Genomic DNA, 7,078 nt, shown 5'->3' with positions numbered 1-7,078 from the left:
TAGCCCAGACCTGGGCTACCAGAGGAGGCAGCGCCGGACGGTGCTCAGAGCAGCGGCGCCCGTGGGCCGGGGCGGACCAGCCGGTAACCGCGAGCGGGAGGGGGCGCCCAGGGACGCGCAAAGCTAGGGCGCAGGGTGCGTGAGGTCTCGCCGAAGGCAGTCGGGCTCGATCAGGTTCGGGGTGGTTTTAGTTTGGGATTTTTTGGGGGGGGCGGGGTGGGGAGGATGGGAGTGGGATGAAGAGAGGGTTTGAGGGTGCCCAGGGGAAGAGTGGGGTCCCCGTGGAGAGCAGCCAAGTTTAAAACCTTTCTCTGAGCCAGGCGATGTGTTTCCCGTCGGCGGGCGTTGCAGAAGACTGGAGACAGGGGCGCTAGGGGCTTGGGTGGGTTTCCTCCTCTCTGCTGAGGAGGGTCGGGTCACACCTGAAGGTAAGAAAACTTTCCATGCCCTGCCCGCTTGCCCCTTTGTGTCCTGCAACTGAGAAACCCTTTCAGTGCGGGGTCCCTGCGGGTCAAGGCGAAATGAACGCTCTGTTCTCTGATCCGGGGTGCGTGTCCCTGCAGTGGGTAGGGTTCTCAGGATGAACCCTGCTTGACAGTGTATTCATTTTGTTTGTACTGGGGAGCCTGCGTCCCGTTCGTTTTACTGATTAGAGGGAAATATTGGGTTTGTTTTTCTCCCTTTTTCATCCTTTCCTTGTAATTAGTTAAGGAAGACAAAGAATCGCCTCATTAGAGACTTGTTTTGAGGTTTTTGTGGTTTCCGCAGCAGTTTAGATGAATCGAGGAATCTGTTATTATCCTGGATTTAATCTGACGACAATATAACACTCCGTGGTCTTCTGAAAGCAAAGGGAGCTTGGAGGAAGTGTCTGTGCTATTCCAGGGAATAGAAGGGAACACCCATAAATAAATTCTTTAGAAAATCGCAAAGGCAAGCAGCAGTATTTCCAATTTATACGTGAAGAAAATTAGGTCGAGATATTAAATAAAATTTCCAGCTGAATCCCCCAGTTAATAGTGGCGAGCAGGGGTCTGGAAACCAGAACAGTGAGTCTAGTGTCCCTTAGGTCACACAGGGCACATCACCGGGAAAGCAGGAAGGTGGTCTGGGCCTGCAAGGTAAGGTCCAGAAGGCAAGAGGCCACCATGAGCTGGAGTGCCCACAACAGGGGAGTTTTGTTCTGGTCAGCAAGATAATTCAAGGTTTACAGAAGATGAGGTGATACTAACAGGTGACAGAAGACAAAGTCGCTCCCAAGTCTACTTCTTTCTTTTCAAAATGGGAAGGCCAGCCAAACCTCTTTAAAAGGGTCTTGAAGACTAGAAGTGGTCTGAGTTGTTCAAGGCCCAAATAATAGACATCTAGAGCATGAAAGTGTTCGCAGTAACCTTTGAGCAGGCTTGAGAGATGAGAGTAGAGCCAGGAGACTTTTCAAAAGAGGGAAACATTAAATCCTGGCAGCATTCCAAAATAAATTATTAAAGATAGCTAGAGATCACCTTAGAAGGAATTTCTGAAGACAATTTATGCCAAACTAACTTATTTCTCTTTTCTAGCAAACTACTGGTCTGTAGATTGGGGCATGCCAAATCTATTATTTTTCCAATGTGTGTTATGATTCAGGAAGGTGATGATATCAGTGTAGTGAATTACATCAGCACTTTTAAAACATAGAATCAGTAGAAGGGAAGAGAAGACATCTGAGTTCATTGTCTGTGCCAGGCTAAGTATTGTTTTGTGAACTGAGTGTGTGTGTGTGTGTGTGTGTGTGTGTGTGTGTGTGTGTGTGTGTGTGTGTGTGTGTGTGTGTGTGTGTGTGTGTGTGTGTTGTTTTGCATTGTTTATCCTGCTGCTTCTGCTTGGGCATGCCTACCTATCCCTGGCTGCCTTCATTTGTTCTTTCAGGCTAACCCCACTCTGCTCAGAGTAGGCATCACTTTTTCCTTGCAGATTATTTCATCAGCACCTTCTGGAAAATATAGCCTCCTCCTCCCCGTTTTCCTAGGCCCCCAGATGTTGAGGTATTTTGCTATCAGAATTCATCTCCAAATCCTTTATCGTTGACCTTTTAATGTCTTGGTTTGATAGCATCTTGGTTAGTTTTTTCTAATGTATAGTCCCCATTGGTCCTCACAGCTAGATAGCTGTTGTTATTTACATTTCACAAATGGTGGTTCCCAAAGTTAGGGACCTACAAAGAATTCAGTCACTGACACCCTTCTCCATCATGGATAATCTAAAGCTTGTCCTACCTTTGCAGAGGCATTTGACAAAGTCTTATACTGTTCCCAAGGATAAGATGGGATTGAAAAGTAGACATAAACCAAAGCTCTTCAGAGAGGTAGCAACTACAATCCTGGGAGGATACTCTATGAGACCCATTTTTATATGGACAAGAGATACTAATATTAGAATGTTGAGCTCATAGTGGGGTTGAAGGTCTAGATCTGCATTTAGGTTCAAAGAGTAAATTTAAAAAGTAAAGGATGGAGTGGCCCCTCTGAGCAGCACTTTATGTGAGAGAAAAAAACATGGGAGTTTCAATGGCACACCAAGTTTTCACGGAACCACAGTGCGAAGTTGCTGTTCCATAGCAAACTTGGGTTATATTGATTAGGACAGGCATTTTTAAATAGATATTTGTATGGAGCTTATTATGTGCCAGGCACGGTTATGCTTGTTTCACAATTTGATCTCAGTCCCTGTAATAACCCCATGAGTAGTGAATGTAATTAGCACCATTCCCATTTCTCAGATGAAAAGGCTGAGGCACAGAGGGATTAAGTAATTTTCCTAAGATTACATAACCAATAAGCAGTAGTGCTACGAATACAACTTGAGCCCTTCACTACTTTGGCATTTGGGTCAAAGGAGCCCACGTCCACTCAGTGTCTCATTTTGGGTTGCCCCTTTGTAGAAGACAGAGACCAACTTCAAGATATCCTGAGGAAGGCGACCTGGATGACAAGGGTCTGAATAAGGAACGGGAAGCATTTAACTTGGTAAAAAGGAGCCTTGGCCAGCTATGATGTCAGTCCTCAGATATCTGAAGAAGGGAAGTAGGCTTGGTCTCATAGGAAGATCACACCAAAGCTGGGTGGTCTTCTGTCAGGAATGAGGAGATCCTATGCTGGGTGAGAGGGGTGTTGAATTTTGTGTGTCTGAATGCCGCCTTTCAGTGTTCAAATTCCTTAATTTTATTAGATATTTAAGAGTAAAATGAACTTTAAAAAATAACTGGAAATTAAAAGTGTATCCTAAACACTTATGTGTGTGTATAAAACAGGGTATTAAATCAAAGTTTTGACTGAGACAAACATTCTTATGTGAAATTCCATAGAAAAGTGCCAGACTGACCATGAAGAAGAAAATTCGATGTAGATGTTTGAGGACTTTTCCGTAACTCACGAAACACTGGTCACTTTAAGAATGTAAAGATTGAGAGTGGAGACTTTGTTAAAGAGATTTCTTTGAAGGGATCTATTTTCATTTCCTTTGTCCCAAACCTAGTTTGGGGGGCCTTTTGTGGGACTACTAGTTGAGCTATACATGTATTTCCTGCATTGGGACTACAGGATCACCCACTTTCCCAGAGTTTGTCAGGGTAAAAGATGGCTGAAGATGTCCTGAGGACTAGATGGGGCCCTTGTGGGCAACAGGGCTGACCCAGGCCACTCTAAATTTAGCCCAATAGTGAGAGCACAGCAGCAGCTAGAGTTTCCAGAAATCCAGAGGCTAATGTAGGAGTGAACAGTCAGTTGAAGGAAAAGGAATATCAGTGAAGCACCCATACAGAGTTTTTAAAGATAATTAAGACAGTCCTGTCTTCTTGCTTTGATCTTGGAGGAGGGAGAAACTGTTCAACAGTTGAGCATAAGCTGGAGAAAGAGAAAAGAGGTCAATCGCCCCCCAGTCCCTGTAGGAGACCAGCATGCAGCAGGACCTAGACAGCTTAGGGCAGGAGATATAGTGTTATAACCAGGCTGGAGTTTCTTTTGTTTCAAGACTGCACGTGTTCATTCTTCTGAGACTTAGAAGTGGTTGTCTAAGCAGAAAAGTCTGGGACCGCTCACATGTTTATCTGAGGCAGAGAGGATGAATCTGCTGAATGCCTTTTAAGAGGCAGTGGAAGAGAAAATTAAAATTGTTTGATCAGGTCCCATAAGTTCTGCCAGTTCAGCATATGGCTTATATATGATTTGGTTGAAATAGTAAAGAGTAGCAGTCTGTTTGCTTGATATTACATAAACTTCAGACAATGGAAGAATTAGAGGTAGGAGTATTGAGAAAAGGGAAGGAAATATTTACTTGCTGGGAGTGCAGAGAGTCAGGCTTCAGAAAACTGGCTCATCATATGAAAACACAATAAACGCTGGAAAGAAAATAACCCATAAAATTACCAGGGTTCTCAAGTGTACATTAATCTGTTGTTCATGGTTGAAAACTTTTTTACATGATTATCATATTTTCCCAAAGTCACGACATATCTTCAGACATTCCCATAGCAAACCATCAGGGAAAAAATTATTTTTTTGGTAGGGAATCAAGCTTATGGGACATGTTCAAGGTTTTATTATTTTGGAGACCAGCTTTAAGACAGGATGATCATGTTATTTCTGGTTTATTTCGGGGTGCAAAGTGATTTTTTTTTCATGACTGGAGTACGAGAAGTGCTTAATCCTGTTGGAAAGAGGGAAGTATGCATTTTTGCTTTTCCTTTTTTGCGAACGTGATTCTTCATTATGATGCTGCTGAGATGTGAAGTAAAAAAGCAGAAACTGAGAATCTATGATGCTAAAATTAGGAATGTTAAAGTCTGAGTTTAATTGTTGCTTGTGTTTGTGTTACTAAGATTTATGCAATATTTGCCTGACTAGAGAACATTGCTAAGTTTCATAATGCTAAAAGTAAAAATAACTTACCAGCTTCAAATAATTATTCTCCTCAAAGGTGCATTTGTTTTTCCCGTGCATGTCCTTGGTAACAGAAAAAGCAACAATCAAAAGCAAAGGCGGAGCAGGCCGAGGGAGCGGTTTCTGACAGGTTAGCTCTGAAGTTGCCTGGTTGATGAGGGAAGAAAAATTAGGAGATGAGGGAAGATATGTGGTTGTAAACATCACCTGTCTTTCTGTACATCTTTGTATAGATTTTCCCAGAAAGTATAATTCTGTCTTGTGTAAAAAAAGAATAAAAAGAAACATTTAAGATAAAGATCTGGAAACTATATCATGTAAGCCTATATATATTCCTACCAAAGTTTTTTTTTTTTAAAGTTTCCACTAAATTACCTCAACAGGAGAAGAGAGTTAACCCATATTTCTGGGAGTCGAAAGCAGTGGCCAAAGCTTCCAGAAGCAAGTGTGTGTTTATCTTGAACATTCACTTGATATTTGCAGTTCGCTCTGTAACATTATCTGTACTTGTTTAATACAAAAGTAACTCTCCAAGTCTTCTCTTAAAATTGATGCTCCAAGAGTACCAGGTATACCTGAGGCTCTGAGGTTTATTTGGCATTCTGTGACTCAGGCAAGCAGATGGGGAATTTGCTTTCTGCCCCTTACTTTACCAGGCCCTCTTTGGCTCTCTTCTGGCTGGACCCTTCTGTGCAAGTTGAGGGGGCTCCAGGGTGCCTGGAGCCTGACAGCATTTGCTCTGGTTTTCTTGTAATCGGGGCTTGTACTAAGGTGGCAGTGGGTGAGTTAGGTGGAGAAACTGGAAAAGACACACCTCCTAGTTGAAGAATCCCAGACCCAGGAGGATAAAATGATCATTAGAAAATGTCTCTTTCTTGCTGCTCTGTTTCTACCTCTTAAATAAACCACTGCACTGGTTTAAATTTCTTTTTCTGTGGAGTAGAGATGGAAATACCCAGTTTCTCTCCTTTTCTTTCTTTCTTTCTTTCTTTTTTTTTTTTTGGTTGTCAAAAGAATGATTTCACTCAGGGCTATAAAGAACAGTGTGTGCTGCTTGGAGACAGATACCATGAGCAAAACTACAAAGTAGGCTTGTTTGCCAAATCATCCTCAAATCAGGAGACCTCGGATCTCACTCTCCTGTGTCTTACTGTCCCACGTGCTTCAAAAAATTCCACTAATTAAAATGGAAAGGGTGGTGGTTTCCCTCGTACCATTAAAATGCTAATTCACCTGGCCTTGATGTTTTATAAAGCAGCTATGTAAATTCGTGGGAAGTTTGAGTGAGAGGCCAAGTCTGATCCTCAGGGAGTCTGATTTATACTCGCTTCTTATTACAGTGAGAGATTCAAGTCATCCACGCGATGGAATTTGAGGGAAGGAGAGAGTCCTGTGGGCCCAGTAATTGGACAGGTCTCTGTGGGAGGAAGTGGGAACTGAGCCCTACCTTCAGAGAGATGGGACCCTGGAGAGGCGGGCAATGGCAGTCCAGGCTGGCAGGTGCTACTAGAGTGCATAAGGACTCAGGGGACCATCTTTGAGGGTCCCTCCCAGCTTCCTGTGCCATAACGAGCCCTCCTTTTCTCAATGAGCCTTTGTACCCGTTGTCCGTTTGTGTGGTCAGGTTTTTGTGTGGCTCCTTAACTTGTGCGTGTATGTATTTGAGAGGATGAATTTCAAGGGGGTAAAGACAGGATGGTTCTAAATATGAGCCTGAATTCTTCAAGGTTATAGGCCTTGACATTTCAACCTCTACTAAATCTTTCATAGTCAAGCTCATAGTGTTTAGAATATTTTTGTTGGGCTGAATAGACGCATACTAATTTTAGCATGTTCAAAATTAGTGCTCTTTCTCCTTGAAGGACATGTTGATGAGAATGTAATAAATGTATTTGTTGAAGGTGGCATATACTGGGATAGATTAATGGCATTTTGAAAATGGTTTTTGTTACAAAAATATAATTGTTGTTTAGTTACAGTAATAATGATTGGTATAAAGTAAATCATTTTTAATGGACTTTCTAAGACAATTTATATCATTAATCAAACAGAACATCATTTTTTAAAAATTAATCTCAGCAACTATATTAGTTTTGCAGTACTTCCATAATAAAATACCAAAGATTGAGTGGCTTAAGCAACAGAAAATTATTTTCTCATTA

General features: G+C 42.2%; 1 protein-coding gene across 1 annotated transcript in view; it reads left to right on the top strand.

The window, feature by feature from the left end:
- Nucleotides 1-8: 8 nt before the first annotated feature.
- MRAP2 (melanocortin 2 receptor accessory protein 2) overlaps nucleotides 9-7,078 on the top strand; it is a gene marked incomplete at its 3' end in the record, with an annotated part of 38,498 nt that continues 31,428 nt past the window's right edge. The window contains exon 1 of the mRNA XM_011364916.2: nucleotides 9-83. The remainder of the gene's footprint in view (nucleotides 84-7,078) is intronic.

Source organism: Pteropus vampyrus, unplaced genomic scaffold, assembly GCF_000151845.1.
Source record: "Pteropus vampyrus isolate Shadow unplaced genomic scaffold, Pvam_2.0 Scaffold102, whole genome shotgun sequence".
Taxonomy (NCBI): domain Eukaryota; kingdom Metazoa; phylum Chordata; class Mammalia; order Chiroptera; family Pteropodidae; genus Pteropus; species Pteropus vampyrus.
The sequence above is the reverse complement of the archived record's forward strand: the minus strand, read 5'-3'. Positions and strand labels throughout refer to the sequence as shown.